General features: G+C 43.8%; 1 pseudogene; it reads left to right on the top strand.

Annotated features, from left to right (window-relative positions):
* Nucleotides 1–9,349: 9,349 nt before the first annotated feature.
* LOC110312167 (PCNA-associated factor pseudogene) lies at nt 9,350–9,682 on the top strand (annotated as a pseudogene).
* Nucleotides 9,683–13,336: the final 3,654 nt, after the last annotated feature.

Raw genomic sequence — 13,336 nt, 5'->3', positions numbered from 1 at the left:
ATGCTAGCTTTGGAAGGTGGAGTCAGGGTATCCCCAGAACAAGCTGGCTTGTGAGATTAGCCACATTGGTAAGCTCTGGGTTCAATTGATAGAGCCTGAATCAATGAAGGGAGGAGAGAGTGACAAAAAGAGACTCCTGATGTCAATCTCAGGACTCTCTTCATGTATGTGGACACATGTGAATGCACCCACACACAAGTGTGTCCACATATTTGAAAACAGGTATTCACATACAATAATACACACACACACACACACACACACACACACACACACACATTCAAAGTAAGTAAGTGCATAAAAATGGTTACATTGAGGCAGTTTGTATATGCTTGGCCCAAGGGAAGCAGCACTATTAAGAGGTGTGGCCTTGTTGGAGGAACTGCATCACTGTGGTGGTGGGCTTTGAGGGTTTTTTTTTTCCATTTTCTCTATTTGATTTGATTACTACAGCCATGAAATTATGATAATCTACATATACAGATTTTATGACAAGAAAAGAAAAATTCATAAAAATTTTGAAGCTGGAGCAGTGATTCTGTTGGTAAGATTCTTGTCAGCTCTGGGCTAATATCCACTTATCAGTGAGTGCATATCATGTGTTCTTTTGTGATTGGGTTACTTCACTCAGGATGATATCCTCCAGATGCATCCATTTGTCTAAGAATTTCACGAATTCATTATTTTTAATGGTTGAGTAGTACTCCACGGTGCAAATGTACCACATTTTCTGTATCCATTCCTCTGTTGAGGGCTTTGAGGTTCTATGTTTAAGCTCTACTTAGTGCAGAAGAAAGCTCTCCTGGTTACCTTTGGATCAAAATGTAGACCTCTCAGCTCCTTCTCTAGTACCATGTCTGCCTGCATGCCGCCATGCTTCCTGCCATGATGATAATGGACTGAACCTCTGAACCTGTAAGCCAGTCTCAATGAAATGTTGTCCTTCATAAGAGTTGCCTTGGTCATGGAGTCTCTTCACAGCAGTAAAACCCAACAAATATCACTAAGCAATTTTTAAAAATAAAGCTAAGGGCTAGTGAGACGGCTTGGCGGTTAGGAATGCCCACTGACTTGATGAGTTCAGTTTCCAGAATTTATATGGTGGAAGGAGAGAACAAACTATTAGAACTGTCTTCTGACCTTAACACACACTCTGTGCTGCACTCACTCATGCCTACACAAATGCATGCCCACGTAAACAAATAGATGCGAAAGTCAATGTAAATACAATTTTTTTTTAAAAAAAATGAATAACATGCAGTTAAGGTGAGGTCATATTATACTCTCACCATTGGGCAAAACTTATATGTTATTGTCCTCATTTGGTTCTGTTGCTGGGATAAAATGCAGACCAGAACTAACCTGTGGATGAAGAGGTTCATTCTGTTTATAGGTCATCCTCCTTCACTGAGGGAAGGAAAGGCCTACATCACCCGGAGGAAGAACTGAATGAAGCAAAGACCATGGAGGAATGTTGCTTACTGGCTTGCCCCCAGGCTCAGGGTCAACAACCTTTCTCGTGCCTCCCATGGCCACCTGCCCAGGGATGGCCCAGCCCACAATGGCCTGGGTCCTGTCACATCAATCAACGATCAAGAACGTGCCTCACAGACATGCCCACAGGCCATCCCTGATGGAGGTATTTTCTCAACCAAGATCTCTCCCTCCTATGTGATTACAGTTTGTGTGAAGTTGGTGAAAACTATCTAGCAGTTTATCAAATCTTGGTGGGAAAAAGATAGAGAGACAGAACTACGCTTTGAGGAGCAGCTTGGTGGTACTAAGTGAAATTAAGTATATATAATTATGGCTAAGGAAATAACATTCTTGGGTTAACACCTTAGAACATCTTCCATAAACAAACTAGAGGAAGGTAATTTAAAGCACAAATAGGGAACCAATACGATCTTAAACTAACCTACACACCTACGGGTTATGAATGGTGACCAAGGCTCTGTAGGTCTACTAAGAAATATCTATGTGAGTCAAAATGAAAGAACCAATCGATCTACATACGCCAGCAAGGACGGTTTCTAACTGTGCTGTGGATCGTAAAAATAAAAAAGCAAAATTAGATGATAGCATATTAAAGGTTATGTAACATGTGAATGTAATGGTTTCTGTGGTTCATTGTTACATCCGTTTAAGAATGAAGCTGTGGTTGGTGAATGGCATGCATTAGGATAATAAGCGCGGGTACCTGGTAAGAGAAGAGATTAAAATGGCTGGAGGAGGCAGTGATTCCCATTCCATTCAGAAGGGAATCTAAAGCCTAGGAGATGGCTTGGTAAAGGACTTGCCAAGCAAGCATGAGGATCTAAGTTCAAATCCCCAGTCCTCGTGTAAAAAGCTAGGCAGAGCAACACATGCTCAGATCTGAGGAGTCAGAGACAGGCAGATCTCTGGAGCGCAGTAGTCAGCTGACTCAGCTGAGTCCATGGACTGCAGGGTTAGGGAGACACTGTCTCAAACAAACATAACAGCTGGAATGTATGCTGACTTAGTTTTACTTGACGCAGCTAGAGTCATGGGAGAAGAGGAAACCCCCAATTGTGAAAACGCCCCCACTAGACTGACCCATGGGAAAGCCTGTGGTGCATTTTCTTAGTGACTGATGTGAGAAGGCCCAGCCCAGCATCCTGTGAGTGGGTTGTCCTGGGTGCTGTAAGAAAGCAGACTGAACAAGCAGCGGGAGGCAAAAGCTGATAAGTTGTCCCTTCCTGTCTCCAGGTTCCTTCCCTGATGTCCTTCACTGATGGAGTGTATCTGAGAGTTGTAGGCTGAAGTCAACCCTTTCCTCCCCAGGTAGACAGGAGGTTCAAGAGATAGCCCTGTGGGTCAGAGTGGGTGCGGTACAAATAGGAGGATGCACATTCACATCTCAACGTTTGCATGAGCATCTGGGTGTAGACACACTTATGCCTGTGACACCTCCTTGGAGGTGGTGATCATGGGACATGCTGACTGGCCACCAGCTTAGTTTCAGGTTCAATAAGCTAACCTGTCTCAGGGAAGTAAGATGAGGAGTGAAAGAGTCTGGAACACCTTCTCTGGCATTTGCACGCACATGTAGATACCTCTCCACATGCTTATACAGTACATGGATACACTCCACTGGCATGCACACGTACACATGCACACCACCAACAAAAAAATAAGTTGAAAAAAATTAAAGAAACATTCCATATTGACTTATGGCCTTTACATGCATACATATATATGTGCACACGCACCTGCATACACTTACACAGAGGGAGAGATTACATAGGCGTTATCAGCAGTGTGCTGCAGACAAGAGGTACAATCAGTCTTTCTGAGCTGAATCCTAGTGATGAGGATTCCATGATGTGTGAGCAACAGGGCTGGGCAGTGCAGCCAGCTGGTGCTGTATCTCCTTTTGGTTTGGATTATCTTATTGGGTCACACCAGAACCAGGGAGATAAATAGTCAAGACAGACTTTGAAAATTTATACACCACACACACACACACACACACACACACACCAATAAAACTAGGTTTGAATTACTTTTGTAAAACCCAGGTCTGAGTTGTATTCTGAAAGCTTTACTTGTTTGGACTGGCCAGTAGCTCAGTCAGGTAAAAGGACACCACACTTTAAAAAGAGAATGTTTCAATAAGGCAAGCTGTCACGGCTTGTGTGAATTACACAATGAAAGGGAAAATAAAATAAAACCATGGCGGGCTAAAATCTGTAAGTTCTGACATGTGGTCCACGTGGCACCATCTGCTCATGAAAGCATGACGAGGCTTCTGGAACTTTCCAGGACTGGGTTGGATTGTCTCTACAAAGCTGCCTGGGCAAGACCCTGAGGCACTGGGTCATCAAGAAGGTACTAGCAGACTTACCTAACTATTGCCTGGGATGGCTCCAACTTTATTACTACCCCACCCCCAACCCATAACAGCTCTCCAGCTCTCACTTCAAATCCAAGAGAGCATGGACTGAGCGAGGGGACCAGAGACAGGCGCATCTGGTAGAAAGTTATACTCAATTAACTAACTGAATGAGTTTGCATGTGGTTTTAATTCCACTGTGCAGCAATTTCCTGAGTAACAATGGAGAGATTATATCTAGTTTTTGAGTCACTGTAAGAATTAAGTAAACGTAGCTCTCAATCAATATCTGCACATTATTTTTCCTCGTGGTCCTAGATTTCTCTTGTCCCTGACCATTGGTCCTGTCTTGGAATTTCCCCAGTCTTCAGAGGTGTAGCCCTATAATTTACCGTCCAGATTGCAATCCCTCTTCATGGCATGAATTAAGTCTTATCTCACCAGGAAGTGCTCTTTCCTTTCTTCTGACCCCTCTCCCTCTGGCTTTCCTCTTCATTTCTTCTCTACACTGTTTACGGAAAGAGGTTTTTTAGCAAATCCTCAGACACCCCAACTAGTGGGCTTCCAGGAAAGTCTCAGCCGTGTGTGGGAGGTCTGCCCTGAAGAAGTTCTTTGCCAGAAAATGAAGCAAGGTGTTCTGGCTGGACAGTGAGGGTGGTAGACTGTAATAAGTATGTCTGGCTTTAACTCTTCTATATTCGTCTGAGGGGAGCATCTGAGCCCAACACAACATCTCAATCATCAATGAGAATCCTACTTAGCTGACAAGGCCCTTGCTTCTGTGTTGGAGGATTGCAGCAATGGCCTCCTGTTTATTGACCTCATACTTAGACCCATGAGGCATGCATATCATAGTTTATTTCTCCTCCTTAGCAACTGAAAATACTAAAGTGAGCCACAGAGTCTGACTGCTCTCACGGTCTGTATCTATTGTTTAATCAAAAGCTTCCCTGTTACCATCCCATAGCAAGTAAGGGTCCATCCCACAAGACACTGTGGAAACGCCTCCTCTCAAGCTCCTCCAGACCTCGAAGTGAGTCAGTAGAGAGCAGAGGGGTCTTACGTCTTTGGTGCCTAAAGAGGATGGGGTGGGCGTTAGGTCTCAGCAAGAACATCTCTTCTTATGTGGCCAGCGGAGAGCCCAGAAATCTTAAGCTTTTTCATAAGGATTTCTTTGAGACGCTTCCTAGCCTAGTGATCCGGTTATCACCAAGCTAAGGTAAAACGATCATGAAGGATGAAGGAAAGCCCTCTGAATCTGGGAGTGGAAAACTGAGGAACTGAGCTCAGAGTTCCAGAGCCACGTGAAGCTGGGCTCAGCAGTGTTTGCAGCTGCAGCTCTGGTGAGCCTGTGGGAAGAGAGGAGGGTGAGAGAAGAGAGTCTCCAAAAAGCTGCCGGAATTAGAGGAACAAGAGACTCTGCCTCAAACAAGGCAGACGCCTCAAGTGGTCCTCTGACCTCTGTTCATGTGTCATGACACTAGCATCCCTGAATCCACATACACAACTGAGAAGCGTGTACACACACACACACACACATGCACACACACACACACACAGAGAGAGAGAGAGAGAGAGAGAGAGAGAGAGAGAGAGAGAGAGAGAGAGAGAGACAGACAGACAAAGAGACAAAGAGAGAGAGAAACAGAGAGTGGCTGGAGGGAGGGGGCAGGGGAAAGGGGAGGGGGAGAGACAAATAATTTATAAAAGGAAAATCATTTAAAACATTTCAGGGCTGCCGAGATGACGCAGTTGCAAACAGGAAGCCCTGAATTTGGAGCCCCAGAACCCATCCAAAAGCCAGGTGTGGAGCGTGTGTGTTCTGAATCTCAGCACTGGAAACAAGGGCCTCGCCATCTATTGCCAAAGGGCTGCCAAACCAACAAGGAGCGAGCAAGCCCCGCTTTTCACGTAAAATACCTCAAAGAGAAAAGCAACAGATGGAAAGGGGTGAGAATCTCGCTTTTGCCCAGATCATGTAGCAGCCCTGCTCTTAGAGGACGTACTCCACGTCTATGTGACTTCAACTTTCAATTCTACAAAAAGAGTTGGTTTCATCCCACTCTTCTCAATCTGGAAACAGTTCGTTGTAACAACAGATGGGTGATATTACACTTAGAATCAAACTGTTAAGCCATGTGAATGAATTTATGGTCACATCATTTGGAAGTGCCCCCTCTACACCCCACTCCCCCATTCACTGGGAAAAGAGGGGCTTCCTGCTTTCCCAGGAAGGGAAGCTGTGGGCTCTGCTGGGGGAACACACACTGAGGGACTTTCATCAGCATCCCTCTCAAGAGGGAACGGACATGTCTGTGGGCCTTATGGTCTTCGAAGGGCCGTAAAGCCGTTGCATTCTGGTTATTATGTGGAGGGTACTTGTTTCAATCCAGCTACAGTTTGATTTGTGCAGCTGGTACCTGCTGAGCAGCTGCTGGGACCTGCGTACTCTCGAAATCTGTGAGGCTAACCCTTGAGAAGCAGAAGGTCGGGTGTCACGAGAGAATTTTCTTTCCCTTTTCGGCAGCCATATTGAAAGATTCACAGACACGCTCTTAACTTAGAGACTGGTTCATCTATTCCAGGCTTGCTTCGAATTCCCTGTATAATGGAGACAGGCCTTCAACTTTTGGTCCTTCGGCTTCTGTGTGGCATTACAGTTGAGTACCATCACACTTGATTATGTCAGAGGCGTTTTTGTTTGTTTGTTTGTGTTTGTGTCTGTGTTTTTGTTTTACTTTGGCAGTGGGTGGAGTTGGGGTGGGGATGGGTCACTCCAGCAACTTCCAAGAGGATCAGCCTTGCAGGCTGTCGCTGGAAGGGCAGCTCTATAAGTGCCGCAAGAAAAGCAACTAGCTCCTGCTCTTAGAGAACCTTTGTTTATTATTATTATTATTATTATTATTATTATTATTATTATTATATATTTACTTTATTTACATTTCAAATGTTAGCTCCTTTCCTGGTTTCCCCTTCGAAAGCCCCCTATGCCCTCTCCCTTCCCCCTGATCACCAGCCCACCCACACCTGCTTCTTGGCCCTGGCATTCCCCTACACTGGGGCGCTGAGCCTTCACAGGACCAAAGGCCTCTCGATTAGACCATCCTCTGCTACATATGCAGCTGGAGACATGAGTCCCACCATGTGTACTCTTTGGTTGGTGATTTAGTCTCTGAGAGCTCTGGGGGCACTGGTTAGTTCATATTGTTGTTCCTTCTATGAGGCTGCAAACCCCTTCAGCTCCTTGGGTCCTTTCTCTAGCTGCTTCATTGGGGACCCTGTGCTCAGCCCAATGGTTTGCTTCGAGGATCCACCTCTGTATTTGTCAGGCACTGATTGAGCATCTCAGGAGACAGATATATCAGGCTCCTGTCAGCAAGCTCTTGTACTCAGCTATTAAAAACAATACATTTATGAAATTCTTAGGCAAATGGATGAAACTAGAAAATATCATCCTGAGTGAGGTAACCCAATCACAAAAGAAGACACACATACATGATATGCACTCACTGATAAGTGGATATTAGGCCAGAAGCTTGGAATACCCAAGATACAATTCCCAAGCACATGAAACTCAAGAAGAAGGAAGACCAAAGTGTGGATACTTCGATCCTTTTTAGAAGGGGAACAAAATACCAATGGAAGGAGTTACAGAGACAAAGTGTAGAGCAGAGACTGAAGCAATGACCATCCAGAGACTGCCCCACCTGGGGATCCATCCCATATACAGTCACCAAACCCAGACACTTTTGTGGATGCCAACAAGTGCTTATGGAACCTTTTATCTATAGGGAAGGTTTCTAAGCTTTGGTAGCATTAACGAATTCGTTGTCATGAAAAGGTGCCCTGTATGCTGTGGGATGTTCACAGGCATCCCTTGGCCTCTCCCTGTAGTTGCCAGAAACATCTGTAGAAATGGATCAATATCTTCTGGGGCCAGGAGATATTCCCGAATTGAGAACCATTGGTCAGCACTCTGTCTATCATGGCTGCAAACAAATTGAAAACTTGAGAAACATTAATACTAGAAAAAAACTCAGAAAACACTTTGATAGTATTTTCTTTAAGATAAGGTCTCACAAAACCCAGACTGGCCTTGAACTCACTATGTAGCTGGACTGGCTGGTTTTTGTGTGTCAATTTGACACAAGCTGGAGTTATCACAGAGAAAGGTGCCTCCCTTAAAGAAATGCCTCCATGAGATCCAGCTGTAAGGCACTTTTTTCAATTAGTGATCAAGGGTGGGAGGGCCCACTGTGGGTGGTGCTGGACTACCCTGGGCTGGTAGTCCTGGGTTCTGTAAGAAAGCAAGTTGAGAAGCAAGCCAGTAAGTAACACCCCTCCATGGCCTCTGCATCAGCTCCTGCTTCCTGACCTGCTTGAGTTCCAGTCCTGACTTCCTTTGGTGATGAACAGCAATGTGGAAGTGTAAGCTGAATAAACCCTTTCCTTCCCAACTGCTTCTTGGTCATGATGTTTGTGCAGGAATAGAAACCCTAAGACAGTAGCCAACGATGATGCTGAGCCTCTGATTCTCCTGCCTCCACCTTCTGAGTACTGGATTTACATAAGTGAGCTGTCACACTCAGTTTATATGGTGCTGGATCAAACCACAAAGGCTCCCACCATGCAAGGCAAGTGTTCTCTCAACTGAGCTACAACCTCAGTTTCAGCAATACAAAGAAGAGGAGAACGAGGGGGAAGATATTACATATATTTCAAAGCGCTGTAGTGGTGAGATATTGGGCTTTGTAGACACCAGCCACACTGCTGTCTTGGTTCTTCAGGCTTTATGATCTTGAACACCATAGTTCTATTTGGTGAGTCTGTTTTTTCAGTAGTTGTTGACTATGCTTTTAGTCCAGTGCTATCTGAAGGATGAAGATAGTATCTCTCTCGGTGCGCCTTTGGCAAGGGAAGATACCGTCTGCCCAGTATTATCATGTGCATTGGTTGAGAGTTTACTCTGTGCTAAGTGTTGTGGTAAATGCATTATTTCTTATTCCATCCTCATGGCAATCCTACCAAATGTTAAAAATTATTATCCATAATTTGTAGATAAGAAAACCAAAACTTTGATACATTAAGTGACTGTCTTGGGATTTTGTTGCTGGGAAGAGACCCCATGACCAAGGCACCTGTTACAAAGGGTAAACATTTAATTGTTTCTCTGAGCACTACTGTCTTCCATGACTCTACCACAATGGCCTTTCTGTTCTATTTACAGTATTCAACTGCTTTTTCAGTACCAAGTTCCAAGGTCGTCCACAGTCCTGCAAAAAGCAACACGATCAGGGATTCTTGAGTATCGATTTCTGTATTATTTAATCTTCTGTTGCTGTGATAAAATACCAGGACTAAGGCAATTTACAGCAGTCAGAGTTTATTTGGGCTTACAGTTGCAGAGGAATGAGAGTCTCTCATGGGGGTTCTTCTCTAAGTGAGACATCTGCAGTTGGGGTGTCGGTGAAAGTTGTCTCTTCTTGTGTGAACATGGTGCGGACCAAAGCAAACTACGTTCCAGGAGCCTACAGAAAAGTGGTGGCTTCTCAAGCCCCTTGGAAGGTGCTTGGCTCCTCCACCTTTGTCACCAATTCTTCAAGTTCGTCGAGAAAAGCTGAAAGTAAGTATGCAGGAGGGAACCCAGTCTGTGTGCGCCCAACTCCTGAGTGGCAAAAAGGCATCGGGGATTTCTTCAGGCTGTCCCCTAAAGGTTCTAAAAAGGAGAACCAGATTCCTGCAGAAGCAGAAAGCAGTGGCTTAGGAAAAGCAAAGAGAAAAGCTTGTCCTTTGCAACCTGATCACAGAGATGATGAAAACGAATAGAATTTACTCATCTGAATAATGTCTCCGGTTTTTCTACATTACTTACATGTAAATTCGGGTAAATGAGTTTGTCCAATTGGCTTGTTGATGGGGAAAAAAAGATTAGGCTAAAATTTAGCCATTCAAAAGAAACCAGATATAAGAATGGAGAATTTTTATAATTTGTAAATTTGAATTGCACACTTACATTTATGTCCTATGCTCCTCCTTTCTTACCTGTTAAAGCTTCTTCTTAAAGCCAACATTACCTGATACTGTAATTACTACTCTATGGTCTTTGCTTAGATTTTTGTACTGATGCCATTTTATGGGCATTGATTATGGAAATGACGTCATATTGTTACGGCATGTTTGCTTTAAAAAGTTGACTTAGGCCGGGCGTGGTGGCACACGCCTTTAATCTTTAAGAGTGAGTTCCAGGTCAGCCAGGGCTATACAGAGAAACCCTGTCTCGAAAAACCAAAAAAAAAAAAAAAAAAGAAAAAAAAAGAAAAAAAATTGACTTAGTCTTTTTTACATTAAAAATTTCAATATTAACCAAAAAAAAAAAAAAAAGAAGAAAGAAAAAAAGAGTCTCTCATGGTAGGGGGATTGGAAGGCAGTGGGGCCTGAGAGCTGGAGTAGGAAGCAGAGTGATCACATCCTTTACTGTGAACAGGAAGCAGAGACAGCAAACAGAAAGTGGGCTCAAGCTAAGAAAAGAACTCTCAAGTTCAGCCGCCAGGGATGCGCTTCCTTCAGCAAATACGCTAGTTCTCCAACAGCATCCACCATCTGGGAACCAAGTGTTCAAACACACGGGCCTGTGAGGACTATGCTTGACTGTAACAAAGCTAGGGAAACATGTAGACTCCTCTACACAGCTGGAAGGGGCCGAGGATTGACAGGCTGTTCACTGTCTCATCTTTCCTTTAAACAGTTTCTTAAAAATTATTTAACCCACTCATATTCCTAGGTGTTACAATCATACCTTATCTTTAATCACATTTTCATTTATTTGTTTGTTTGAGATTTTATGTTTAATTATGTGTGTCTGTGTCTATGACTTTGTGCACATGAATGTGGTGCCCATGAAGGCACAAGAAGGCATCAGATCATCTGGAGCTGGGAAAGCCTAGCCAGAAGCAGGGACATCTGGCAGAGTTCAGAGTGGACATGACTAGACTGAGCTGGGTCATGTGGGGAGATGCGCAGAGGAAGGGAAAGGGGAGAGATGGGAACAAGGTGCGGCAGGCAAGAGAGCAAAGATACACACACACACACCACATATGTACATATACACATATACACATACACACATGCACACATGCACACATACACACATATATTTAGATGCACTGAAATCATTTGATATACAAATAGACCATGCAAAGATCAAGCCAGTGTGATCGACATTTCCAGCTGTTTAAGCTTTTTAATACTTGTTAGTATTGAGAGCTCCACCCCCACCCATTTTACTGCTTTACAAAAATACAGTACATTGCTCTGGGCATGTTGGTGCATTCCTTAATCCTAGTGATGCAGAGGCAGGCAGATCTGTGTGAGTTGAAGGCTATCCTGGTCTATATAGTGCATTCCAGGCTAGCTAGGGCTACCAGTGAGATTGTTTCAAAAAACAAAAGTCAGTAGTTATTTTCCTATATTGCTTCTTCTTCTCTGCCTTCCTCTTTTTCTGCACACGTGTCTTCTCTGACACTAGTCAGCATGTGTGAGTCCTTGGGCCCGTTAATTTGTGTGAGCAGACATGTGTCAACATCACTTAGAGGAAAGGTGGCAGACTCATTAACACACACAATTAACATGATTAGGACCAGTTTGAAAGCAGCAGTCCTCCATCTTCCTAATTCAGGCCTGACTGTGTCAGGACTCTACACTCTCTACACTGTTTTCTTAGCTAACTTGTCCTTCCTGTCTCTCACCTCTTCCCCACAATGACACACATGTATACACACACACACACACACACACACACACACACACACACACACACACACACCACACACCACAGACTTCCAGAGAGAGGGAGGTGGTGACTACAGTGTATGTGTTTAACTGTTATCTGTCTCTCCTTAGTTCTGTTGCTCTGGAATGATGAAACTAGTTTTGTTATATAGTTCGGGCCTGCTAGCCTAGGGATGGTGTTGCCCACAGTGGGCTGGGTCCTCCCACATCAATCAATCATGACATTCTCTATGAGACATGGCCACAGGCCAATACTATCAAAGAGATCTCTCAATTGAAAACTGAAACTTCCTCTTTAGGTGAATCTATGTTGTGTCAAGGTGACAACTTGTACAGTAGTACTAAGTCGGGTAGTCATCTTTAATCAGAGAGATGAAAGTATATATTCCCTTACCGTATGGGTTTGTGTTGAGACACCTATGATGGCAGACAGATTAAGTCTTCCTGCATCTGCTCAGAGCTCCTGTCCAAACAGTTCCTTCTTCCCTCTTGTCTCTCCTCCTTCTTCAGACTGCCTACACAATTCATAACCAGGAGAAAACATCCATAGGATGTTTCCCAGTTAGTGTTCTAGAATTTCAGTAGTAGAAAGGATATAAAAATGACTTAGAAACTGGGAGTACTCAATGGCAAAGTGCTTGCCTGGCATGCATGAAGCCTTGGGTTGATCACCCCCCCCCCAACACACACACACACATTCTTAGTCCATATTTATCATCTTTCATTTAAGGAAGCTTAAAATACCAGAGGACTACAGCGATGGCTTATTGGTAAAGAGTACTTGTTGCTCCTGCAGAGGACCAGGGTTTGGTTTCCAGCACCCACAAGGTGGCTCACAACCATCAGTAACTCTAGTCCAGGGTGTTTGACATCTTTTTTCTGACCTCTATGGGTACTAGGCGCACACATACGACATATATATACATGCAGGCCCAACACAAAAGTAAAAATAAAAAAAATTGTCTAAAAGCTATCTCAAATAGACACAGGGAAGTGCAGAGATTTATCCTAAACCACACTGTTGGTTAATGTGAAAGTCAAGCTAAGATAGATAGATAAATAAATAAATAAATAAATAAATAAATAAATAGGTAATAGAGGGTTGGAGAGATGGCTCAGCTATTTAGGATGCCTGCAGCTAGGATGCATGTTTTGTTTCTAGGGAATTGGGGGCATGGGAGAAATCTTACAACCTGCTACAGGAAATTGGACACTCTCTCTTGACCTGTGAGGATACTTGTACACAGAAGACATTCTCTCTCTCTCTCTCTCTCTCTCTTTCTGAGACAAACACACACACACACACACACACACACACACACACACACACACACACTCAAATAAAAACAAATCTTGGCTTACCTGTGCATCCTTTAATTTCATCACTAGGGAGGAAGACAGATCTTTACAAGTTCAGGGCCAGCCTGATCTACAAATCATGTTTTAGGTCAACAAAGACTATGTTATGAGACCCTGTCCTGTCTCAGAGAAACAAAACAAACCATAATAACCGCTCCCCCAATCTTATGGTAAAATGAAGAGTTATTAAAGGTAGGACTCCCAAGAGCACACGGGACGAGTATTTCTAGGCAAGCATCTTTGTGCAGTGTTGCGCCTATTATTGACCAGCATTGTTTCAGGAAATGTTAGGCAGAATCACCCCACTGTTCTCGGAAGCAAAGCAGAGGTGTC

The sequence above is a fragment of the Mus caroli genome, unplaced genomic scaffold (assembly GCF_978045245.1).
Source record: "Mus caroli unplaced genomic scaffold, Mus_caroli_1 scaffold_18, whole genome shotgun sequence".
Classification (NCBI taxonomy): Eukaryota; Metazoa; Chordata; class Mammalia; order Rodentia; family Muridae; genus Mus; species Mus caroli.
This window is presented reverse-complemented; position numbering and strand designations above follow the sequence as displayed.